At 38.7% G+C, this 27856-nt stretch overlaps 1 protein-coding gene and 1 long non-coding RNA gene across 3 annotated transcripts in view; both read left to right on the top strand.

Annotated features, from left to right (window-relative positions):
• The window catches only part of RNF150 (ring finger protein 150), a 359371-nt gene that overhangs the window by 74820 nt on the left and 256695 nt on the right, over positions 1–27856 (top strand). The gene's annotated exons all lie outside the window — the stretch shown is intronic.
• Positions 408–21200, top strand: LOC103094352 (uncharacterized). Its single transcript, XR_468830.3, has 2 exons — positions 408–18563; positions 21015–21200. It is a non-coding gene; the product is annotated as an uncharacterized LOC103094352 (long non-coding RNA).

The following is a 27856-nucleotide window of genomic DNA, read 5'->3' as shown; positions in this document are numbered from 1 at the left end:
TAGAGACTTAAAATGAAGAGACACTTGGGGTGAAGAGACACTTGGAGTGAAGAGACACTTGGAATGAAGAGGGACAGGTGGAGTTTGAAAGAGACACACTTGGAGTGGAGCCTGCTGGAGTTGATGGCTGATAAAGAATCTTGCTGATTGAACTGGCCTGTGGTTAGTGTAAAGGCTGACTTCCTTCCTTGGCCTTCTGGAGGTGTCAGCCCTCCCGGAAAGGCCCATCATCCCGAGGCTCCTTTCCCCTGGCTGGGGCCTTAGAATTGCTACCTGACTCAGATGAAGCTGGAGCGCGTGTTCGTTCTTGTTTTCTCTCTCTCTCTCTCTCTCTCTCTCTCTCTCTCTCTCTCTCTCTCTCTCTCTCTCTCTCTCTCTCTCTCTCTCTCTCTTCCCTTCTCCTTCTTCCCTCTATTTTAAAATAAACTACCATAAATTCCATTTTACTTTAGTAATTCATTCTGGGAACTAGTAATGAAATCCCTGGCAACCAATTAAATATTCAGTCAAATCATAAATTTAACAATCTGAAGTATCTCTGTCCTTAATGAACATCTCTTCCTCAATAAATCTTCTGTCCACTCTTCTGTGGACTATGGGGCATCTCATTTTACTCTAACTCTGAACATTTTTGTTCAATTCTAATCAATTCTATTTCTAGTCAAACCTTGCTTGGCTTAGCCTGGTCATCCCTGGCCTACAATAGCCCCAGAGTCACACTGGTTTCACCCTGTAAGTTCACTTGACCCCTGTACTTCTCACACTGGAATTATCCTCTGCCTCTGTGGCCTCTTCTTTCTCCTAGAACCTCCATTTTAAGAAGGATACCTAGGCCAGCCTTGTCTTTTATTCCTCTCCAGGCTGTAGTCCCAACCCTCTGGACTTTCTCTACTGTACCCCTCTGCATATTTCTACCCACTTACCCCAAAACTTTTTTAGTTCCTTGAGAAGAGGAACTTGCTCTCTGTTTATATTTTTATTCACATAACTTAGCATAGTATCTGGTACATAGTAAGAGCTTAATAACTGCTTATTAATAACTTAATAACTTTAATAACTTGCTTTGACCTTGCAGCTTCCATTGGCTTCCTAGATCACAAATTTAGAGACTAAAGGGTCCATGGAGATTATCTGTTCCAACTCCTTCATTCTATAGATGAGGAAACTGAGTCTCAGTGAAGTGAAATTACCTACTTCCATGACACAGAAGCATTAAGTATCCAAGCTGGGATTAGAACCCTGGACTCAAATGTTCTTTCTTTTAGACCACCTTGTAGTCTGAGACATCTCTCCTTGTCTCAGCTGAGATTTGACTTCTCTTCAGCACACAATTGAGCTAGATGTAGTTTTCCACTTTGCTCCAATGAGGAAGGCTGGTTACAGGCTTAGAATAGTCTCCTCTCCCCTCCCATAACCCTATCTTTTTCTTCTTCACTCTCTCTGAGACTATAGTGTCTTCTGAAGCAGAGTCCTTCAGCTTCTCCAGAAGAACACTGCTTTGTTGTCTAGGTTACGACATATAGTGGATGGAATATGCTCTAGATCCCATCTTTCACCAGGTCCCAACACACACATTTTCAACCTACACTGCAAATGAACAGTGAGATAGCCAAGAATTAAACAGGAGGGATAATTGATTGCCTTTTGAGAATTGTGAAATTCTTTTAATGACTCCAAATGTTTTCATTTTTGACACCAATATCTTTCCAGGGGAGATATAAATTTTATGATTCTAATGGAACTTCCAGTTTAGGAGGGGATAAGACTCCAATATTATTCAAATTTAACATACATAACTTAATTGCAGCCATAGTTTATCATTAAGTCAATGGGCTGAATAAGTGGGGACTATCCTTTTTTATAAGTTATATTGCTTTGATTCATCATCTTAAAGCAAATTCTATGTCGAAATATTATCCTATTAGTCATGACTGGGCATAGCATAATAGTAAACATTTCTCAAGGACTGACTTAATATATCATCATTGTTTTGATTGATGTATAATCCAACAATGCAGAATCCTCTCAATTCTTAATTTATTGATTGTTTCACTACTAGATAAGCATTGGTACGGGCAGCTAGGTGGCTTAGGGAATTGACAGCAAGTTCCAGGTTCAAATCCAGCCTCAGACTCTTCCTAGCTAAATGACCTTGGGCAAAAACTTAGCTCTTACTGTTCTTTTGCTTTAGAACCAATATAGAGTATTTATTAAAGAAAAGAATTGGCATGATAGTCTGCTTTTGTAAAAGGGTAGGTGAGGCCTGATTTTGAGTCTATCCTTTGAAATTTTCTATCTTTGTGAGCTCAGGTAAATCCCGTAACCTCTCTTATATTTCAGTTTTTTCATCTATAAAATTAGTACAATTACACCTGTAACTTCACAGAGATAGTTGAAGATCTAATGAGATAATATATATAAAGTATAAGTTAAAAAAACCTTAAAGTGGTCTGTAAATGTCCACTATTGTTGTTATACTGTATTTTATTTTTAGTTGGATTTGAATCTTATTTTTTAAAGTGAGAAAATGTGAGCCTAAGAGGCCTGTGTTTTGTTTTATTTTGTTTTTCAGTCTTTTTGCTCATCATGTTTCTATGAATTTTTAAATTACCCATTTTTAAAAATGTTGAAACGAGTAAGAGAAATTTAAAGCCAGACCCAGTCTTTGGGGAATACTCTAAGAAGCTTAATATTTACCATAGCATTCACAGGTTTAAGGGCAGAGCTATTTTAAAATTTATTTACTATCAGCAGTCATTATGATGAGTTGGTGATATATCATTTTAGGATATGAGGATGCCAACATTGTTCATATGCCATGTGCCTGCCATCCTGGAAAAGTCTAGAATATGGCCAACTCCATTGCTCTACCCTCTAAACCCCCTATTTCCTGGTCTTGTTTACAATTATACGATTATACTTTGTCTAGGACTGTGATTTCATCTGTATAGGGAATTTCTGGTGTGGAAAAATCTGTACCGGTACAGCTGTTCTCTACCTCATAGCCAGAAAGTCAGAGAGATTTGTGTGGGGAACCCAGAATTAAATGATTGACCCCAGATTTGAGAAGATCCCTATACATTAAAGGTGACACATGAACCCAAGGTGTTCTTACTCTCAAGACCGACCATTGTTAAGATTAAATATTCTCTGGAGACTGCATCTTAATTCATAATTATTTATTAAATAATAAAAGCAGGCCAGAGAAAGAGAAGACCACCAACTACATGTTGTCTGGCCATTCCCTTAGCTCCTCCAAGAGCTTGAGTCTACACAAGCTTTCTGGCTCTGGATTCACTGGGGAAAAGCTCCTACTTCCATCCAGTACTCCAATTTATGCCCTTTGGATGTTCTTTTCTGAAGCTCCTCAGAGGGGAGGACTCCAACCTTACTCTGGGAAAGAGGAGGGTCTTCTGGATGCCAGGAGTCATGCCTTAAGAGAGACTGCAGAGTTCCCATGTTCATTTTTCTCTAATCTTTCCTCTCCCCACTATCTTGAGAAGCTTGTTTACAGATAAACGACAGGATTTGTCTGCATTCTTATTCAATGAGAGGATGGAGTAAGAAGCAGACTTTTAACTTCCATCTTAATATTAACACTTTCTCCCTCTTTAAAATCTAAAGTTTGTCTTGGGGTGCCAAAGAAAGGGGTACAGACTTGTGTTAAATTTTCACACTGTCTAGCCTTTATGACACTATGATGCCATATTAACATGGTATCTCTGTTTTTCTGTATATCTCATCTCTTCCTTCATAATTCACTCATCCCTTCTCTTTTCTGTCTCTCGTATTTCTTACTCTTTCCCTCTCTTTTCAGTTTGTTTCTTAGTGTGCATGTCTGTTTCTCTCTCTCTTTCCCTCTCTTCCTTCTCCCTCTTTCTCATTCTTCCTCATTCTTCTGTCTCTGTCTGTTTCTGTTTATACATATAAACATGCACAGACATACATACACATAAACATTACCACTCAAATATAAAACTCATTCCAATATTCCTAGAATGCTATGTATAGCTGTGTGAACCTGGACAAGCCCCTTCTCTAATATAATGTATGTGATATCTACATGTAGCAAAAATGTACCGTCCTTAGTATACTTACTCCTCCACCCATGCGAATCAGAGTCTCTAAGAAATGTTTTAGCTGAAAAAATTCATCCCTTGACACCAACCTAGTGCTCAGCTTCTCCAAAACTAGCAGTGTGGTTTCAGAGCTCCAGGACAAAACAAGTCTACTCCATTGCCAGATCTGTCCTTGAAATCTTTCCAATTTGGGATCAGAGGGCCCTGGCTTTGAGCTCAGTGCCTGAAGGTCACCTAGTCCAACCTTCTCCTTTTACAGATGAGGGAATTTGACAGGTTCTGCAAGAGGGTATCTTTTGTTGGAAGAGTCCTCAGGAACCCAGTGTTACAGCCATGCTATGATGAAGATCTAGTTTAGAAGATATCACTCAAGCCAATCCAACATATATTTATTTAGTATCTACCATATATACGGCACTGGAGATTTAAAGAAAAAATTGGCCCTGGCCTCAGAGAGCTTATATTCTATTGTAAGAATGCAGTATATAAACAATTATATTCATAATCATTTAAGGAAGGCGAGAAATCTATCTACCAGAGTCTGTGTATGTGTGTGTGAATGTGTATAACACACATATTCTTTATGAATGTCTCCTCTTCTCCCCAACTCCTTCCACATGGTGAGAGAACTAGTATTAATAAGTGCCTAGATATTATTTCATTCGATCATTACAACAACCTGAGAAGTAGTTATGATTTCCATTTGACAGTTGAAGAAACTGAGGGTGACCTGTAATTTGCCATGAGTCACAAGTGTCTTAGGCTAGATTTTAATTCAGATCTTCCCAACTCCAGGTCCATCAAACTATCCACTGCACCATCTAGCTTTCCCTAGAGGTGCAGCACAAATATCCCAGAGTCATATATGCTTTAATCAAATTGGCCATCTTAGATCTATTCCTGCAATCATGCTAGTTTAATTAAGCAGCAACCACAGGTAAAAGCTTTGTTCAATAAACATCCTCTCCCAGCACAGAGTCATCTCATTTGCAACTGGAGTCCATGAAATGGATTTTCTTTTTGGCCCCTAATGTGTCAGACATGGTGGATTGAGCCCAACTATTTTGTGTTTTCTCTTTCTGTAAAATGCCCTCTGTTATCTTTAACGTTGTTTTGCTACTGCATCATGAAATCATCAGGCTCTCTCTGCTCATCAGCCAATGAAGGGGAAAGCTCTCAACACTCAGGCCCTGGAAAATGCTTGCCGTGACAATACCCAGCCCAGTCTGCATTGCTCAAGCGAGAGGTAGTGATTTTGATTTTGACTGCAAGGTGTTGAGAGCATCACTGCTCAGTGCTTGGCAGTGTCTTTCTCTGGGGTGGTCTCAGATGCAAGGGTGACTAGTCTTAGGAACATGCCATGATGCCAGGATTTTAATTAGACAGACTGAAGAGAACTCCAGTAACAATCACTTTTGAATCAAATGCTAGTACATGCTAAGAAGGAGTAAGTGACAGGAGAGACAGACAGACAGACAGAAAGAAAGAGGCAGTGACAGAAAAGGAAGAAAGGGGAGGGAGAGAAGAAGAAAGAGAGAGGGAAGAAGAGAGAGAGGGGGAGACAGAGGAAGGAGAGAGAGACAGAGAAAGAGAGAGAGAATCAGAGAATCAATCTCCTACCATTTTCCTCAGCAAAGACCTTTACTTCTCTGATGTGTTCTTACCAAGTAATTAACTATTCAACAGGTCTGTGGTGTCATTGATAGGGTTTCCCCTCCAGTGATGCCATCACATCCTGGCCATATCTATGAATATCACATGCAATATTTAGAGTTGGAAAGAATCATAGAGATCATCTAATCAGATGCCTACAGCTGAGGTCACTAAGTCTTAGAGATAGGAAGTAACTTGCCCGGTGGTCACAATGTAGCCCAAAGGACAGATTCTTCCAAATTCTTAAATGAATTAGCCATTAGATCAAAATGTCTCCTGTTGGCTTCTGGCAATAAATTTCTCCTTTTTATCCTTCCTTGATGGTAAAGGATTTTTGAAGCAAGTGAGCAACCTTTTGGTTGCTTTAAGCTCTCCCAAAATAAGGAGAAAACTAACAAAAGACTGCTTGCTTTTTTGCAGGAGAACCCAGAAGTTTCTGTAGTGTGAGTCCTTCCTATACCTACCTCTGAGGGTGCTGGGAGACTCAGGAAAGAGCACTCTGGAGGCTTGGGTTTCAATCCCACCTTGGCTTTCACCAATTTCAGTAGATACTCAATACCTGTGTGACCCTGGACAAGCCCCTGAACTCTGTCTCAGTTTCCTCATCTGTAAAATGAGCTAGAGAAGAAAAGGGCAAACCACTACTATTTTTGCCAAGAAAACTCCAACTGAAGTCATGAAGAGTTAGACCGTACTGAAACAACTGAACAACCACAAGAACCTGCTAGGTTGGTTCCTCCCATATTGTGCCAAAGAGAAGAGAACTGAAGATTGAGCCAGGGACATTGATCGGGGAAGAGACCCACTCTGGGTGCCATAAGTAGAATAGAAGAGACTATCGCTTCCAGGAGGAGGAGCTGTGCATCCTCAAGGGATGCAAGGGGCTAGAGGACTCTCCTTGAAGACTTAGCAGGCTTGCCCAGTTCCATGGGAAATGCTTCCATCTAACTTCACTCCCTACCCCCATCCCATTGGAAAACATTCATTTTGTTTCCCAGTCTTAATATTCTACCCCATCGTATAACACAATTTATGTAGCATTTTAAAATTTGAAAAGTGATTTTTTTCCACAACCCTTTGAGATTGTGTGTTATCCTTCCCATTTTACAGATGAGAAAACTAAGACTGACAAATGAAGAGCCTCACTCAAGGTAGGATTCTAATGTCAGCCTGCTGTTTCCAGGTCTAGCACATTCTCCTTTATTATATGTTGATGATAGAAGTCTACTGACTCCATCGGGAAGCTGTGAGGGACCTCAATGATATTCATTTCAAACCCTCTCATTTTTCAGATATGGAAACCTGAGCCTAGAGATGTAAACTGACTTCCCCCATGGACTTAGATATATGAAGTGTCTGAATCAGCGGTAGACCCAGTTACCATTGCTTTGTTTTTCTACTTAAGATGGAATACTCTTTTTATGACCCGGGGGCTGACTTTCTTATGGGAAGACATCTTGAGTGAATACAGATATTGAGAAAGGGAATAAATTGTTCTAGCTTTCCTCTATTGAAGTGCCTTTTTTACCTATATTAAAATCTTGCTAAAAACTTATTTCTCCTTTCTTTTACTTTCTTTGGTAAAGGGAACATTTCCTATCCCAGATGCTGGGACCTTTAAGGAAAATCACCACCCCATAACTTTGATGGTAGGCATTATACCCCAAAGCCCTCGATGACCACTTTTTTTATTTAACTGATTTATCATCCAGTCCTTTAGAAATTCAGGCTGGCAATGAAAACTTCTTAGCTAAATTTGATTGGTAAAAAGCAGTTAATCTAGATATAGAAATTGAACAATTCCTTTCCCAAAGAGCAGGGACTAGTGTACCAAGAGAGAGACAGCTGACTTCCATTTTACTTTTGTCAATTCCCACTCAAGCATTGGTTGTGTGGGCTAGAACTTCCTTCCAGATTGTGTGCTTTAGACTATCTCCACAAGAGTCAGCACTCGTAACCACTATGTGTTGTTCTAATACTTTATCAAAAATGGCTACAGTAAATCTCATTTGAATGTTACTAATTCAGAATTTTTGAGAGAAATCATAGGAACATAAAACTTTAACTTAAAAAGGACTTCAAGTCATGTAGGTTGCCATCCCTCCTCATGTCACAGATGAAAAAACTGAGACCTGGGAGGTATATCTTTTTTTCAGTTATTTCCAAGGCAATTAGGTAGTGCAGCAGGTAGAGTGCTGGACCTAGAATCAGGAAAACTCCATTCTGAGTTCAAATCTGGCCTCAGACATTTAGAAGCTGTATGATCCTGGGCAAATCACAGCCCTATTTGCCTCAGTTTCTTCATCTAGAAAATGAGGAAAAAGATGGCAAACCATTCCAGTACCTTCAGAAAATCCTAAATAGTGTCACAAAGAAGTGGGCAGGACTGAAACAAGTGAATAATTATTCCCAAATATTTAGCTATACCAGAGTATATTTCTCAGTCTTTTTGGAGCCACTTGGCATAGAGGAAAGAAAAGTGGTTTTGTTGCCAAGAGGGCTTATTACCTGTGTGAACTAGAGCATATTAACTGATTAGACCTCAATTTCCTCATTTGTAAATGACAAGGTGGAATGAGATAGCTTCTAAAATCCTTCTAGCTCTGACCCAGATCCCAGACACAGAGAATATACAGGGATTCTCCCTCACATACAGGAACTGAGGCCTTTCTACTTTGGAACCTAGATACAAGAATTAAATAGTGGAACCTAGATATAAGAATTAAATAGCATATGAAAAGTAAACTCCCACAGGATGTTTGTGAATTGTATTTAAGAGAGGCACAGTTACACAAAGTTATCAGCCTCACTTCAGTTACACAAAGTTATCAGCCTCACTTTCTCTTCCAGAGATTTTGAATTTCAGTGGCAACAGAAAAGGCAGGACAACTGGTGATGGCTTAGGTTGCATTGGATGACCTTGTCATCTCTGATGTCTAACCAAACTCGTAAGTGATCCACAGCACCTAACTTCATCCACCTTCACAGCTATTGGAACAGATTGTTCTTGTTCATCCATTCTTCTAGGAGGAGTCTTTACCATCTTGAGGTAGACACCCCCCAATTCACTGATAGGTTTGTGGTTTGTTACCTTCAATCTGGTTTAGCCTTTTTGACAAGACAGTTTTGCCATGGTGTGGTTGCTGCAGTGGAGACACAAGTGAGAGTTAGGTGAAAGATGTGTGGGAGTTGGGGAATATGGGGTGTTCAGGGATGACTAGCAGTTTTGGTGTTTACCTTTCTCTTCATCCACAAGGAGATGAGATTAGGATCACCTCAGTCCCTCCCTCATTACACTATCTTTTGGGGATAGAATTGGAGATGGAGCAGGCATGTGTACCGCCATCTTGGGTAGCTGCCAAGTACTTGAAGTTTTAAACAAGGTTTTAAAATGAAGTTATCTAGTCTGACTACCTCCCCACATCCCACCACCCCTCCACATATCCAATCCATTGCCAAGTCCTGCCATTTCTACCTTAGAAACATCTATAGCCCTCATAAATAGACTGTGCCCTCCGCTTAGTCTCCTTGTCTCAAGTTTCTCCCCCTTTCAGACCGTCCCTCATTCAGCTATCAAAGTGATCTTCCTCAAGTACAAGTCTAATTATGTTACTCTCTTACTCAGTGGTTCCCTGTTAATTCAATGTTTAAAAAAATCCTGTTTGATTTTTAAAGCCATCATCCCTTGGCTCTTTTTTATATTTTGCTCCTCTTCAGGTATTCTACTGTCCAATGACACTGGCTATGCTTCTATTACTTGCAGAGAGATTTATCTCCCTCTTTATACCTTATCACTGATTGTCCACAGGCCCGTGCCTGGAGTGCCCCCTTTCCTAGTCTCTACCTGCTTCTGCTGCCCTGGTTTCCTTCAAGATTCAATAATAATTATCTTCTCTTCTCTCAGCTCCCTCTCAACTACCCTTTGAGCTGATTTTGAATTCATTGTAAATATATGTATATATGTATGTTGTGTATGTATATATGTCCTTTTAAAATTATACATATTTTATATGCTTATATCACATATCATCATGTATACCCTATATGTGTATATATGTAACATTATACACACACACACACACATATATATATATATATAATGTGTAAGCATGTTATCTCCTGCTGCCCCTTAGAAGGTGAGCACCTTGAAGGCAGGAATTGATTTTGCCTTTCTTTGAATAGATTGCTCTTAGCAAAGGGCCTGATATTTGATAGGGACTTAAATTTCTTGTTGACTTTTTGAGTTGTTGAAAAAAAAGATGCTTGTTGATTCATCCCTTTTTTCTTTCTTTTGGAGCTTGCTGTTCAGTCCTTCACCCCATGGGCCATAGCACACTTCTTTCCTATACTATCTCTTAAAGTCTGTTCAAGTTCATGTTTGTTGTTTCCATTTACTATCCCCTTCCCTTTTTGCCTTCAATCTTGCCCAAGATTGGAATCTATTTCAAAGAGTCTCATCTTCTCATTATATGGTCATAATGAGAATATTTAAATATGACAAGTATTTAAGCTTCCAGCTTCAGTATTTGCCCTTCCAATGAGTAGTCTGAATTAATTTCTTTAAGTATCAACCAATTTGATCTCCTTGCTGACAAATGGACTCTCCAAAGTTTTCTCCAGCACCACAATTTGAAAGCATTGATTCGGTGGTGCTCAGCTTTCCTTAGAGTTCAATTCTCATAACCATCCATTGCTACTGGAAAAATCAAAACTTTAACTATACGGTCCTTTGTCAGCAAGGAAATGTCTGCTTTTTAGTATGCTGGCTGGATTTGCCAAAACCCTTTGGTGTGAAGGTGGGAGAACTAAAGTTTTTCCACTTAAAGGTTTGGAGGCCACTGTCTGATCTAAAATGATTCATAAAAATTGTAATTTCTGAGTGAAAGCAGTGGTTTTAGAAACAAAACATACTTGCTGTTGGGGAAGAAGGGGAAGGAAGGCACAAAGAGACCAGGATTTTAGAAAAGTTTACTATTATAAAGGGAATGACATTTGAGGAACCTGGCCACTCTTCCTCCCAGATTTAAAGTCCCTGTAGAAATCCAATTTGTTTACTCATTCATATTCTGTTGTCTCATTTAAATTGATTGTCCCAATGTCGGGAAATTATTTCTGATGCTTAAAAAGAAAAAAAGTGGTGCAGGTGACTATAGAATGGCTTTATAGAATATGGAACTTTGGATAGATGGGGAGTAATTTACAGTACATTAAAGAGAGTTTAGAATTGATCCAAATTTTTAAAATATGGGCCCAATTTCTTACCTTCTATCCCCTTAAAAAATCTGTTTTTCTTAACTGACATATTCAGTGACATTGCTCTTGCATCCAGAGCAGGGTAATCATGAGAAACAGAGCTGTGGGAGGAGGAAGTGCCTGCTTATTCATCTTTCCCCAAATGGAGCACCCTTGGATGAGATGAATTCTTTTCAAATATTGAGATGGGCTAGAATTCAGAAAAATGTATCAGAAAAAAAGAGCCTGGTTGGATGAAACTACCCATGCAGAGAGGCTGGCTACCTGTGGGCTTTTGACTCAGCATGCTTAGTTTCAGAAAATAAAGACTCTGCTGGCTTGACTTCATCTTTTGAGTTCTTAAATAGAAAATGGCACCTAGAGGTCTGGCCGATGTGAACACATAAGAGAAGTGGATCTCAAGAGTGGTATAACTTTGTGTTCTGGGGTCATAAGTGAATTGGTTGCCTTCTGCAAAGTGTTTAGAAATGGGGTAAAAAGACAGGGTTGTTTAGGGGAGACTGGGAGAGAAAGAGATAGAAAAAGGCCAAGACAGAGAGAGAAAGAGATACTACTTCTCAAGAAGGAAGAATATAAGTTCCATGAGGTAATGGATGATTTCTGTTTCTAGTAGGTAGAGTCTATGAAGACCTGTCAATTCTAATATAGCCCAGACCGAACTAAAGCCCCAAACACCCCTAACCTTCTGCTTCCCTCCTTATCTGTTGTTTCATTTTTTTGTGTCCCAGAGAGAAGGGGAGAAAAACTTTTTATAGTTGATGCTTTTCATGTGTTCCCATACTACAATGAATCTGTGATCTTCCCCTCCAGGGATGAACATCCCTGGTGCATCGCTACACCCCCCCCCCCCCCCCCGAATCCTATGCATCTCTCCTCATGACCAACCTTTAGACTTGAAAGACACAATTCTGTTTTAGTATTCCCAAGTTTCTCTATGGTGAATTAAAGTCTATTGTGATGTCTTTTTCATAGGGAATCTCTTCTGAATCCATTCTAAAGGCTTTATATACTCTGTACTTTACTTGGACATTACTTAGGAGCTGCCTTTAACTATTGTTAAGTGCTTTGTTTATTGTGGTCATCTGTAGGCTCACAGCAAAGAAGGTAAATTTCTTTCCTTATAGTTGCTGATTTCTGGATACTTTAGGCATTTAGCCAATGGTTTCTTTATTAGTTAAAGAAGGATCTCAGAATTTCAGATAATATTCCCAAACCTACTTTTAGGATGATGGAGTAGAGTCCCACACTAATTGTTGGACTGACTACAGCGTGAACTATATCAGAATTACTGGGTCTTCATAGACTTAGCCTTCTAGTAAATAGAACCCCCAATCCTATTCCTTGGAAAGTACAAAACACAGCCATGATACATAAGATACTTGAGGCCAGAAGAAGAAAAAGACAGAAATATTATATTAATAACTGATTTCCCCCCTAGTTTACCTGCAAAATATTTTAACATACTTGATCTCATTTGAGTCTTACATCCTCTTTTTACTTATTTTTTATTTTATATGGGATGGGCTCTCTGAGAGAGGGCTACAGTGGGCAATTGTATGTACAAAATATGCCAATAAAATGTATTTACAAAGAAAAGAAAAAGGATATGGAGGACTAGGAGCCCGAAGCCCCAGCTTCAAGTATGGGTCACCACTTATTGCCCGTGTGACCTTTGGAAGATGACCTTGAACTCTCCTGGACTTCCTTTTATTATCTCTAAAATAAGGCGATTGGATAACTTACAAGGTCCCTTGAACCCATAAATTGACTATCGATTGTGTTTTTGTCAACTGAAGGAGAACCTTCTTAATTTACTATGATCTGGAGTTTCCAACTCTATTTAGAACAGGCCCCTTTATGCACTGTGTAAATAGATATAGTGACTAAGAGTATGGAGACAGCTATCCTAGGAGTCAAGGAAAATCTGGAAAACCCTGCCTGCAACCCTTGGGCAAGTCCTTTACCATCCCAAAGCCCAGAAGTTCTCTAGGACCATAAGTCAGTTTTCACTCTTAGAAGGTGAGAATGAAAGATGATCAAGATGACTCCCTCACCCCCTGCCTTACACACTGAAATATCAAGTTCAATCTTAAAAAACCCCAAAAACATTTTAGTGGATTACATAATTTTGAGGGCAGAACTACCTTAATTATTCTATTTTTTGAAAGCAGTACTATTTCTTGAGATTAAGCATCAGAATGCTGTTTCTAGTTTCTTCATACCTGTGTCAGTTTTGACAAGGGTCTTGTTAATGTATCTACAATTGGTAGGGGCTCATTAAATGCTCAGTTGTTCAATTGTGTCTAACTCTATATGGCCCAATGGATTTTTTCCATGGGATTTTCTTGGCAGAGATGCTAGAGTGATTTGCCATTTCCTTCTCTAGTTCATTTTACAGATGAGAAAACTGAAGCAAACAGGGTTAAGTGACTTGCCCAAGGTCGCACAGCTAGTAAGTATGGATTTGAAGATGCACTGTATCACCTAGTTGCCTATAACTCTTGTCTATGTAATAACATTAATTGCTCACATTTAGGTGGTGCTTTCTGGATTTTCAGCTATCTTACATAAATTAGTTGACTCCTCACTTCTTTGAGGTAGGAAGAAGGAAATGAAGCTTTCGATGGCTAAATGACTCTCCCAAAGTAATTAGTAAAGTTGAAATTTAAACCTAGGCCCACTGATTTTATTTTTTACTTTTACTTTTAAAAATCCTTATCTTCCATACTAGAATCAATGTCTAAAGCAAGATTTGAAACTAGGACCTCCTGACTCTCAATTCACTAAGTCACCTAGCTTCCCCCAGTTCCATTGAGTTTAAATCCTAGGTGGCACAGTGAATACAGCTCTACTTGTGGGACCCCAGGTAGGTCATTTCACTACTGCCTCCCTCAGTTTCCTCAACTATAAAATGGGGATAATAATAATTCCTTCCTTTCAGGGTTGTTGATGACCCTAAGTAAATAAGTCACCTAATCCCTCTCTGTCTTGGTTTCTTCATCTGTAAAATAGAGATCCTAATAGCTCCTATTTTATAGGGTTTCTGAAAAGATCAAAGGTGAGATATATCTCTATATATCGCATTGCAAACTTTAAAACACTATGTAAAGGTTAGCTGCTCTTCCCACTGTATCACTGTTATTATAAATGTTAACTGTTATGTATTACTAATTTGTGTAACTTTTAAATTTGTTCATTATATAGGTTTACTGTCTGTGGGGCAGGAATACAGTGGGAAATGTAAGTGATGGAAAAAAAGGGCATCAAAAATGTAACAAAAAAAAATAGATGGAGAGATGTAACGTGATCAATGCCACAAGTCAGCCAAGCAGTTGTGCCTTTGTTATCTTGGGTTTTGGAGAAGTAGGTCACAATTTTATGTTTGACTTAGTGTTGACAGTTGATTAGATTCTAATGTTGCTTTTTAAAAAAAAAATTTACCAGTCATTTTAGCCATTCCCCCAATTCCCCCTATCCACTCCCCTCCACAGTGGAGGTGGGCAAAATCAAGGGATCAAATTTTTATTCACTGTAATAATGCAGAAAAAATAAATGGGGTCTCCATGAGGTAAAAAAAGACCACAATTCATCCTGTTTCCTTCCGGTCTCCTAAACTTACACATGAGCATGCCCACACATGGGCGAGGGTAGCTGATTGGAGATAAAAATATGCATCGCTCCTTTGTATCAATTTCTTCTATCTTGGTACAGTTTCCATCAACAGTTGTCATGGTTGTGAGGCAAATAAACATTGGCTTGGAAGGATTTTTATTTCTATGTTCTTTTAAAAATGTTTTATTGTTGCTTTTTGTTTTTACGTGATAGTTATACCACACCTCCCTCCCTTTCTCCAACACATTTTTTTATTGAAGGAAAACATTTCAGCAAGCTATTTTCCTTTGTTATGAGGGAGGATCCATGGGATTTAGAGTAAGGGTTATTTCCAGAAATGACTGTAATACAGGAACAAAAGGCATTAATAACACTTTTTAAAAATCAAGTGTGACCCTGTGTCAAAATCTAAATAAGCACAATGAAACTAGGAAGACCATGACTGACAGCAGAGGCCAGATTCCACAAAAATGGTCCCTCTCTATCAAAAAAGCTACTCTGCCTACAAAGATATTGATCAGCTTTTGCAAATGAAATGGGTCCTTCCGGCCATTCAAAGTTGGAAATTCCTTTTAGTGATATTGTCATTTATATTAAAAGGCAATGGCAATGGGGTAGGGCATAGAAGACTTGCCTTGGAGTCTAGAAAATCTGAGTTCAAGAATCGCCTCTTATATATATTGGCTGTATGGCCATGAATAAGTCATCCAACTTTTTAGTGCCTCAGGCCATTCTGCTGTAAGACTGTAAGTTGCAGAGAAAATGCCTGCTTGGCAGAAGAGGAGGGTGTTGTGGCATTGCGGCACTGCCTCATTCTGGAATTCTCTATATGAGTGAAATCCCAACACCAATTTCTGTTCTTATCATTTATAGTTCAGTTCTCATAGCTCTCTTTTGGTTCTGTTTTCCACCCTGTATCAGTTCATATAAATTTTACCAAGTTTCTCTGAGTTCTTCACTTTGGCCATGTCTTACAATCAACAAAATTATTGGCGGCATTTTTGCTCTTTCTTTTCAGAGTTAACTGCGAATTGATTCTTTCATATTAGGTGGATGTGGACATTTTAATGATTATCCAAAATAACCCCAAGTGCCCAGGGTTCTGTAAGGGCAAATTGACTGCAGTTTGTAATAGTTTGGAGCTAGTCATGAGGGAAAAGAATTGGCAGTTCTACATGGAATCATTTGAATTAAATTACACAGCCATTCCAAAGCAAAATGTGCTGAATGATGAAGCTTTTATGCAGTATTTTTAAAAAGGATCCAAATTGTTGTTTCTTTTCCTACCTCCCTTGTCCGATAATATTTTATATATTTTAGGCATCTTGGGGTAAAGCCAGCTTTTCTCAAGGCAAGTTATACACCCAGAGTTTTATAAGACTGTAGAAATTAAAGTTAGGCATAAATTTTCATTTAAACCAAAGTAACTTCTTCCCAGAAAAGGATTAGCAAAACATTCTTAAAATAAATAAATAATAGCAATAATTAGTTTTTTATAATGCTTTCAGATTTAAAAAGCACTTTGCATACATTCTTGCTTGCTCCTCCTCAAAGATTTAAGAAGTAGGTGGTATTTCAAGCATGTTACTACCCTAAGTCAAAAATAGTCAATGGCTCACTATTTCCTCTAGGATATGATACAAAACACTCAGCCTGATTCTGTAAGGCTCTCTGCAATCTGTTTTATACCTACTTTACCTGACCTAATTAATTCCTATTTTTCCTCTTACTACCTTTCCCCTTCTAAGAACCTCTGTTTTCCCTTGACACACCTACAAGTGATGCCTTTGTTGGGGATGGATTCCTTCTTCATCTTCAACTTTGCAAATCCCTAGCTTCTTTTCACATGTAGCTCAAGTGCCCCTCTCCAACAGAAGACCTTTTTTTTAAAAAAAAATCTCTCAAGTTGTTAATATTGCTCTCCTTCCTAAACTTACTTTTTATGCCTTTGTTTATATTTCAAATCTACTGGTCAGGGCATGTGTGTTCTCCCTCCTCCAAGGATAGCCTAAGCTCACTGAGGGCAGGGACTGCTTTGTCTTTTGGTGTCTCCTACACCCAGAAAAGGCACCTCCTTCAACCAATGGGCTGGTAATATTAATAGAGAAGGCAGCTACAAAACACTTTGTGTAAAGTGGATCTTAAGGAAGAGATGTAGAAAAATCAGGACATGATAGATAGTATCATTCAAAAAGAGACACTCAAGCAGCAAGAAAACTGTTCTGAATGAGCTGTTGAAAAGAAACTTAGAAGTCAGACTCTGTGTTAAGTGCCAGGGATACAAGTAGAAGCAGAAAAAGAAAACCAGTCCCTGCCCTCAAAGAAATTATATTCTAAAGGGGAACATTATTCTGGAAAGGGTGTGGGAGAAAAGCACCCCCGAAGGCACATGGTCAGCCTCTGTTGTGATGGATTATTTGGCCAAATGATAACAGTCAGAATAAAAACATATCTCACATTTCTAGAAAGCTTTTAAATTTTAAGGTTTACAGGAATGCATTCCCATACAATCATGCAAGGGGAGTTAGTGCACATATTTTTATTCCCATTTTATATATGAGGAAAGACAAGGCCCACCCCATTTGTGTTTTAGCCATTTTTGATATGATGGCTTAGAACTGGTTTTGGTAGGGCTTGTCGTGCCCTTCTAGGGCAGCTCTCTAGCCACTGACCCTCACCTGACACCCAGCTCTCACTTGTGGCTCCCAGTAGCTGCTAGCATGCGGCAGCGGCCACACCCTAGGCAACAGCTTGACAGGCCGGCTAAACCTTGTGAGGGTAGCCATCGGGTCGACATCGACCCCTGGTGAACCAGGGCTTTGCTCACTCAGCATGTGAAGACTGCTTCGGCGGAATAGGCGGAAGAAACCAACAAGAAGGTTCAACGGCTGAGATGGCAATGCAGCAAAGCACTGTGGAGTGCTTAGGGCGTGTTGGAGCACAAAAGACAACATGGCCATCCATTGCAGCTGAGGAAGTCTCCAGGTGTAACGACTTTTTGTGCCAATGGACCCAGGCTTCCAATGCCGAGAGAGTGGGACTGTCTCTGTGCATCGACTTTTCCACTTAAATCTTCATGCACAAGTGTCTTTGTGAACAAAAATGCACAAAGACAATCGTCATCCTCAGTTCGAGAGACAACCAACAAACACCCCCCTTCCCCCTCCTCATTAGAAAAAACATCATTTGACAAAAGGATATATATATGTATACATATATATATATATATGAAGACATTACATATATATAAATAATGTATATTATTTCTGTTTCAGTTCTTTCTCCAGAGGGAGATATGCATAAGTCATTTTTTCAAACAATATTTCTATTGCTATATCGAATGTTCCCTTGCTTCTCTTCATTTCATCCTTTATAACTTCATGTCAGTCTTTCCATGTCTTTTAAAAATGAACCTCTGTACCTTTTCTTTCTTTCTTTTTTAAACCCTTACCTTCCATCTTAGAATCAATACTGTATATTGGTTCCAAGGCAGAAGAGTGGTGAGGGCTAGGCAATGGGGATTAAGTGACTTGTCCAGGGTCACCCAGCTAGGAAGTGTCTGAGGTCAAATTTGAACCCAGGACCTCCCTCTCTAGGTCTGGCTTTCAATGCACTGAGCTACCCAGCTGCCTCTGTCTGCACCATTATTTTATGATGCAATAGTATTTCATCACAGTCACTTGATGGTGAATTTTTGACCATCATTAAGATCAGTGAGGAGTCAACCAGATGGTCTGCATTGTAATCTCATCCAGTCCTATCATTAGCAAAACAAGGAAGAAGGCAGGTGTTGGGGTGACAGGGCAGCTGTTGAAGTCAGCAAGTAGCCTGAATGGATGCACCAGTCTCTCTCCCAGCTTGCCCTAGCTTGGTTTTACTTGTATGGAAGGGCATGGTGTTAGAGGATAAAAAGGAGAGATCAGCAGGACTGCATCATAGGACCGCACTGCTACCATTGAGTTGAAGGTATCTTTCCCTTTGGAGAGTCTGTGGATGTGAGCTCCCTGTGATACGGGCTTCTTGGGCCATGCTGGCCACTGTGCTTAATGTCCCAGACACAGAGAACGGAAAGAGGGATTTGGAAGTGATGGAGCTGGCGCCTTGGGACAGCAGGAGTTATGGTTGTTCTTGACATCTTCTCTACTATCCTCTCTTCCCTGGGATGTGTTTATTTCAGATTTCTAACATATTTCTATTATTTCTAAAATCTAAAATCTAAATCTAAAAAACATCTAAAAATATATAATTATTTCTAACATATATAGATACACCCATAAGTTGTTTCCTCCTTTTTGAAATAGAATTAACAGTATAACTTCCTTAATTCTATGACACAAAATTCATAATTTAGAAGGAATATGAAAAATTAGATTTAATTAATTTGAAAATTCACATTGTATTAGAGCAGGAAGTTCAGCCAGATCATGTAGTTTTTGGTTTATATGATTTCCACATTTCTTTTTTTTTTAACCCTTACTTTTCTGTCTTTGTGACAACTCTAAGATAAAAGAGTAGTAAGGGCTAGGTAATGGGGGTTAAGTGACTTGTTCAGGGTCACACAGCTAGGAAGTGTCTGGGACCACATTTGAACCAGAGTCCTCTTGATTCCAAGCCTGACACAGTATCTACTGTGTTACCTAAATGCTCCTCTAACATATTTCTTAAACACTTTTGTACCTACAAATTTTAAAAACATTTCTTTGTAAGTACAGATATATGTTATGTATACATGTATCTATATGTATGTCTATGTAGACATACACACATACATGCAAATTTATATTTGTGTATATTCGGGGGTCAGGAGTAGCATGGTAAAATGCCTGGAATCTTGGACTTACAGACAGAAGACCTGTGTTCAGGTTTTACCTTTGATATATTAACAGCATTAACAAGGGTGTCATTTAACTTCTCAGTTTTAAATGAGTTGCCTGCCTTCATCAGTGGAGGGATTTTTAGATTTTAAGATTAGAAGTCACTTCTAATAATGAAATCAGAGACCTACACCCGGCACCCCACCTCCATACACCGCCCTTCCAATTATATTTGTGAGGAATATGTCATCAAATGTCATCAAAATCTATTCTATGAACAGATCATTTTGGGTCTAAGTTTTGAGTCCAGCATAAGTGTGAAGAAGGTGGAGACTATCTCACCCTTGAGACATGGCAGCCCAGAACAGGAAGTTTTCCTGCTGATGTATTTATATACCAGAAAATTAATCCAATTCGGATCAAATCAAGAAAGTCTTCATGATCTACTATGAGCCAAACATTGGAAGAGATGCAAAGTTTAGAAATGGCATGGTGTCTGTATTCTGGAACTGGGAGGGTAAGACATTAACTCAGAAGTAAATCACAATATTAAATGATTATAGCATTAGAAAATTAAAAAACAAAAGTTACATGAAGCTTTAGTGGAAATGGGGAGGTCATTGCTACCTTGCGGCATCAGAGATGGTTCTCTGGAGAAGATGGTATTTTATTTGGCTGTAAATGATCACTGATGTCTGAACACTGAGATCTTGATGGCGGTGGGTTCCAGGGTTGGTCTCACTAGCACTCAGGGTGCAACTGAGGTCATTTATCTCTGTCACCAAGGTGTTCTTCTCTGTCACCACCACTCACCTCTTACCTGTACTTCATTTGCTTCCCATGCTCCACTCCTGGTGAAAGATAACAAACTCTTTCTGGAAGCATTGCCAATGCAAAAGGATCTCTGCCCTGGCTTCAGCTGCTTAGGATTTTAAAACTTTACAGACTTACAAAAGAAAACATATTGAATTAGCTTTTAGACCTGGACTAGACCTCACATTCCATCTAGTCCAACTTCCTGGTTTCACAGTTGTGGAGACTGTTATGGAGGGGGATAGAGCACTGGCCTTGAAGTCAGGAAAACCAGAATTTAATGATGGTGTCAGACATTTGTGAGCTAACTCTGGACATGTCGTTGGACTATGTAACTCTGGGCAAATCTCTGTCAGTCTCAGCTTCCTCCTTTGTAAAATGGGGATGACAGAAAACACCTCACGGGACTGTTTGAGGACCCAATGAGATAATATATGCAAAGCTATATAGAAATATTAGCTGTTGTCATCATCACCATTACTACCATCCAAGCAAGGAAAAAGGTAGCATGATGTAATAGAAAGAGAGTTGGCTTTGGGCCCAGGAAAACTTGTCCCGCATCTGACACTGACTGGCTGTGTGACCCTGGGCAAGTCAATCTTTTCAGTACTATGCATACCTTCCTAAGGCGTTAAGTTGCACAAAAAAAAAAAAAAAAAACCAAGATGCTGACCTGTTTTAAGAGGGAGTTTTCTCATCAGGGATTTTCCCTAATAGCAGGTCCAGGCCCTATTCAAACAAGTATCTGGATAATTTATTAGTGTGTTTTTTCGTTTGATTTTTGAACGAGACCCTAAGGAGGAGAAGCTGAGGAGCTGTGAGACAAACAGATCAGAAACTGGAGTTACAAAGAAATTACTGGAACAAAATGGAAAGAACAAAGGAACCAATACTCAAGATCCAGAGATCCAGGGCAGAATTGTGTCTCATTTCTTTCTCTAAGCTTTACAAATAAAAGCTAAATAAGGAGATCTAATTCCTTTTTTTTGTATTGTGAAAGAAACAGCCATCTCCTTAAACTGTGCAACATTATTTCCCTTTGATCCAAACCTAACTTAACTCTTTATCAGAACCATCTATTAACTGCTGCTAGTCCCTGAAGAAGTTTCTTCCTTTTTTAGGGTGGATAGGGGAGGGCAATTACTAAGAGCAGGCATTAACCTCATCCACCATGTTACTTAAAGACTTCCTTTGAAAAAGATCCCAGCCAAACCTCTCCAAGGAGAAACTTGGACTTCTCTTTGGGCACAGTCATTAGCTATAGTGACCACATGGGAAAACGGGCTTTATACTTAAGCATCTTATGTTCTTGTTGTTGAGTTGTTTCAGTCAGTCCAGCTTTCCATTACTCCATTGGAGTTTTCTTGGCAAAGAACCTGGAGTTGTTTTTCATTTCTTTCTTCAGCTCATGTTCTATGTGAGGAAAATGAGGCAAACAGGCTTAAGTGACTTGAACCCTTCACCATGGGATGATCCAATAAACTAAAATTGAGCAACAAACAAACAAACATGAGGGCAGATTTGAACCCATGAAGAGGGGTCTTCCCGATTCCTGGTCTGGGGTGCCCTTTCCATTGAACCACCTAGCTGCCCTAGGCATCTTATAGGAATGCATTTAATCAGGGTATCAAAGTGTGCCTGTCTCTCATTCCAACTTCATTTCCTAATCACAAGCCTATCACAAATCCATAAAAGAGTATTGCTTTAAGTACATTCCAAACAGCCCACCTGCTCTTCTTCAATGACATATTATCTTCAACCTTCATACCTTTGTACTGTGGCTGCCATATGCACAATGTGCTTCATTTGAACCCCTTGTTTCTTTCAGGGTTCAACTCAAAGACTGCAGGAGACACAATGATGGGTTTGAAGTCAGAGGCCTTGGATTCTTTTCTTTTTTTTTTTTAATTTATTTTACAAGGATCTCAACCCTTCCCTCCTCTCCCTGCATCATAGTCTTCTAGGAGATAGATCTGTATATATAAATTATGTATTTCATGTTTCCATTTTTCAGTTCTTTCTCTAGAGGGCTATTCACAAGTTATTCTGAGTCCCTGGATTCAAATGCCTCTCCAGAACTTACTACGTGTATACTCTTAGGCAAACCATTTAATTTCTCTGGAGCTTGGTTTCTTCATGTAGGGTTTTCAGGGACTTCAAGGTCCTTGTGAAGCCTGTGTAAGATATTGCAGCCAACCCAGCTAATGCAGTTTGGAGCTGCCTTAGGAGGGGCATAGCTTCTAGGAACAGACAAGTGATAATCCCGCTCTACTGTGCCCTCATTGGATCTCTTCCAGAATATTGTGGTCAGTTCTGGGCCCTCAGTTTAAGAAGAATATTGATAACCCAGAGCATGTCCAGAGGAGAGCAGGCAGGAGTGTGAAGGGCGTTGAGTGGAGGCTTCGATTCTTTAAAAAAGGAAAGATTTGAAAGTGCCCAGTCAAAGATCTTAGCTCCATATTCTTTGGATCATTATATGGTAATACAATTTTCCTGAGTTAATGTAATGAATAAAGGCAAATGCATCTTTTTTTGAAATGCATCTTTTTCAAAGAGATCAAATATCACTCTTAGTCTATTCTTTTATAAAGTAGTATGCTTCATGGTGAGGTAATATTTCATCAAATTTAGAATTTAATTCATTTAGAGCTCAGAGTGACCTTAGAGACCCCCTAATCCAACTAAATGAAGAAACTGAGACTGAGTGCATTCAAGGACTTTGTGCAAGGTCACACAAGGTAATAATATCAAATGAGATAACAGTTGTAAAGTGCTTAGCACAGTGCCAGATACCTAGCGAGTGCTCTATAACTTTTAGCTCTTTTTGTTGTTAAATGGTAGAGCTAAAATTGAAACCCAAGTATTCTATTTGATTCTAAAATAGATGATCAGTCTAAGAACCTTCCAGAAAAGAAGTCACTCCTCCTAGGCATGTTGACTTGCTCCTTTAAGCATCAATATTTTATTTTATTTCAAGAAATATTCATGAAGGGTACTAATGATCATAGCTAACGTTTATATAACTGCTTCAAGATTTACAAAGTACTTAAACATATGATCCTTACCATAACCTTTTGAAAGGGGTACTACTATTTTCCAGATGAGAAAACTGAGGCCGAATAAGGTAAAGTGACTTGTCCAGGTCACTCAGCTGGCATGCTGTGGTTAGGTTAGAACTCAGACCTTCCTGGATCTCATGTACAGTAGGACCTTTGTAACTTCAAAGGATATATTTGAAGATCTACTGTGGATGGCTGAAACCATAGATATGAGTGAACACCTTGCATTTGGGGGGAATCATATATATACACACACATATGTGTGCAGAAGAATATAATTTTGGAGGGTATATATGTTACCCCTATATATAGGAAAGTGATTAAAGGAAATACTTTGATACAAAAGCAAAGTAGCTCAGTCATAGCATAGTCATGCATGCATATATATATATATATATATATATATATACACACTCTTCATGCTCTGCCCCTTCACTCAGCTCTCTGGTGCTTTCACCTCCTAACCCCCCAAAAATATCCTTAAAAAGTTATAGGGGCAGGGAAAGGGAAGAGCTGGGGTAGACCACTGTGCAGAAGCCTTGGATAGATTTCCAGCACTTTGTGATTGATCATGGATAACTAAAACCACAGGAAACAAAACCGTGAATAAGGGGGCCCCACGTCTACAACATTGTGGGGATTTGTGAGATGATGGACATAAAGCACATTTCAACCTCCAAAGCTTCTATGTTAACGTTAGTGATCATTACTTATGAAGGAGACCTAGAGATAAATCTGATAAGGGCAACAGCATGAAGAACAGATTGCAGTGTGAAGAGAGGATAAACATTTAGGGGAATGGGAAGTAGTGTGTAGATGGAAAAGTCAGGAGGGAGAATGGACTGTAGGCAGGAGGTTGTAAGGCTGTGACCTGAGTTGGTGGTGGGAGGAACAGAAAGGAGAATGGTGATGGAAGAGATAGTATTGAGAGAAAAGCAACAAGGACTTGGCCACCAATTGAATGTGGGAGGTGAGAGAAAGGAAAAGGTGACAGAGATAAGAATTAGCCAAAAGCTTTAGAACTTGGGCAACTGGGAGTAGGGTGGTGCCATTAAAAATTAAACAGAAATCAAGAGAAGCCACAGATAGAGTTTAGAGTTGGGAGGATTTTAGTACTCATTTAGACCAATGCTCTCATTTTATAGAGAGAAATTGAAGATCAGAATGGTAGCTCAGGGGCTTACAGTAGGATATTAGGGAAATGATGATGAGATTGTTTTTAATGTTGAATCTGAAATGCCCACCATCCAAGCAAGATGCGTAATTGGTGCAGACCTTTGATTTTATTGGGATGGGGAACTGTTCAGTTGAGAAACTTGTATTAATACCATAAATTGGCAATTGGTAATTATTTTAAAGACTAGTCTGAGGCTGAATATAGTTCATATCCTTTAATCCTGTAATACCTGCACCAGGTCTGTATCTCAAAGAGATCAAAAAAGGGGGGAAGGGCCAATTTGTTAAAAAAAATATTCATAGCAAATCCTTTTGTGGTGCAAAGAATTAGAAATTGAGGGCATGTCCATCAATTGAGGAATGGCTGAACAAATTATGAATATGATGGTGATGGAATACTATTGTGCTATAAGAAACAATGAGCAAGGTGATTCAGGAAAAGCTGGACAGACATACATGAACTGATGCAGAGTGAAATAAGCAGAATCAGGTGAACATTGTACACAGTAATAGCAATATTATAGAATGATCAACTGTGAAAGATTTAGCTACTTTCAGCAACACAATGATCCAGGACAAATCTAATAGACTTATGACAAAGAATGCTATCCACTGCCAGAAAAAAAATTGTTGGAGTTAGAAGGCAGATCAAAATATATGATATTTCACTTTAGTTTATTTCTGTTTTTTATTTTGAGGTTTTGATTTTATGTGAGTATCCTCTTTGATTTTATATGACCAAAATGAAATATATATCTTACATGATCATATATGTATAACCCAGATCAAATTGCTGTCCAGATTGAGGGGGGGCGGGGAAGGGAAGGTAGGGAGGAACACAATTTAGATCTTATTTTGGAAATTATATGTTGAAAAATATTACATATAATTGGAAAAATAAAATATCTTTATAAGTAAAAAAATTAATAAATCTATGATCCTTTGATATAACACTGCTCTTAGCTCCAATAAGGCAAATAAATATATGTAAATAGCCCCAGATAAGGAGAACTATATTTAATGTAAAATTAATACTCACATGTGGGTGTACACATGCAGATTGTGACTTATATGTATTTATTATCTTTGGAAACAGATTAAAAAATAAATTAGACTGTTAGCTCAAAGAGTAGCTCTGCTGCTAGTGGTTTCTTATTTTTACTTAAAGATAGACTGTGGTAATTCATTTCATGAAAAGTCTTTAAAATTGTATTTATCTGCCTAGTGTCATGTACTAAGGTTTATCCATTATGCTTTGCCATCCTTTCCAACAACTGAGCTTCAATGGAACAGATCATGTATTTTCTCCTTTTATTTATGGAATAAAAGGGCCATTAAGACCTTGTCCACAGAAAACGATGACAACATAAAACCTTTTGTTACACTTGAATACTTCATATAGGAACAGGTTTCTCCCCATCAACTCTTGCTGCCCAGTGTTGCCCAGGCTACCTAGTGATGTACCTCCTATAGATAGATACAGTTAGACTATGTTATAGCATCCTGGTCTACATAACCAAAACAAACCATGAACAGTAACTATCTGTTGAGCTCTAGATAATATGGTCAATTGAGGTAACTTTCCAACCCACGCAACCACTTTGGAATTTAGATAATCCAGATTGGCATTTAATACCACAGACTCCACACTTTGGCATCAAAAACCTCCCACAGTCTAATTCCATCCTATTTTTCTAAACTGACTTCATATTATTCCCCTTTCTGAAGTCTATGTTCTAGCTAAACTGATTTGAGGTTCCTAGAACTAAGTATTTACATTTCCTATCTCCCTGTCTTTTTATGCCACCCTCAGTTCCTGGAATTCACTCCCTCCTCTTACCTACTCTCTAGCTTCCTACAAGATTCCATATACCATAGCAGAGATCTATATATAAAAGAAAGAAGTTGTATGTGTTTGTAGGGGAAGGACTCTGGCTTACATTTCAACCTCACTCTCACAAACACAATTGGGTACTCAAATGTATTTCGCTTAGTAGAGAAATAGGAAATAAAAGGGAGAAGGGGGGATTAGAAGAAGAGTATATTAAGGGAGAGATTATTTGCAAACAAAACTCACTTTATTGGTATACAAAAATATAGCTTTTTTGAGGTAGAAAAGAATGGGAACATGAAGGGATGCCTATCAATTGGGGAATGACTAAATAAATTAGAATACATAAATGTGATAGAATATTATAGTGCTGTAAGGAATGCTAAAGGGGATCATTCCAGAGAAACCTGAAATGATTTCTATGAACTGATACAAAGTGAAATGAGCAGAACCAGGAGCACACTTTATACAATGACAATATAATAAAGAAAATAAATGTTGAAAGAATTAGGAACTCTGAACAATGTAATGAGCAACCATGATTCCAAAGAGTTACTACTTATCTCCAGGTAGAGAGGCTTAGAACTTGGATAGAGAATGAGATGTAAATGTTTTTGGACATGACCCATCTGGAATTTTGCATAACTATACAAGTGTGCTACATAGAATTTTTTTTCTTCCATTCCAATTGTGTGGTGGTGGTGGGAGGGACTGGGATAGGAGGGAAAGATGTCAAGTTTTTATCAATTGGAAAATCGTGTGTGTGTGTATAATTCTTTTTAAAAGACTTCATATGCCATCTTCTACATGAAGCTATTTTCAGTCTCCCCCTGTAATTCTCTCCCTTCTCAAAATATTACATAGTACTTACTGCTCATGTGCTTTATTTACATGTATATAAAAGCATGTTCATATGCTTTTGAGGCAGCAAGATGGCATAATGGATAGAGTGCTAGATCAGGAAGATTTGAATTCAAATCTAGTCAAATACTAGCGCCATGACTCCAGGAAAGTAATTTATCTCATTTGTCTCAGTTTTCTCATGTAAAATGGGTACAATACCCATTAATTAAAAGTACCTGACTCCCAGGGTTGTGGCAAAGATCAAATAAGATACTATTTGTAAGGTGCTTAGCATAGCACCTTTATAGGTCATTCCCCTTGGAGAGAGCTCTGATTACTTTTCCTTACCTAGGAAGCACTATATATGTTAGTTGTTTTTTTTTGCTATTGTTTTTACTTTGTCTCTCCAATTAGTAGAATGTACATTCCTGAAAAGTAGAGACTGTAATTTGTTTTATCTTTGAATCTCTATTGCTTTTCCTAGAGTAGATGCTTTAAAAAAATCAAGTTAGATTGAAAGCTTGCTTAGGCTCCTGGAAGTGTTTTATCTCCACAATAGGATCTTCTCCCACACAGGGTTGTAATGAGGAAAAGTGCTTTGTAAACTAATTCTTCTACATAAACATGAACTCTTTTTTGCCTCTTGCCCAGGGCAGCATTCTTTATGAGTTAGAAAATGTTTCAGAAGCTGAGCTCTTTTCACATGGCTTTTGGAAACTAATT

This window comes from Monodelphis domestica, chromosome 6 (assembly GCF_027887165.1).
Source record: "Monodelphis domestica isolate mMonDom1 chromosome 6, mMonDom1.pri, whole genome shotgun sequence".
Taxonomy (NCBI): Eukaryota; Metazoa; Chordata; class Mammalia; order Didelphimorphia; family Didelphidae; genus Monodelphis; species Monodelphis domestica.
The sequence above is the reverse complement of the archived record's forward strand: the minus strand, read 5'-3'. Positions and strand labels throughout refer to the sequence as shown.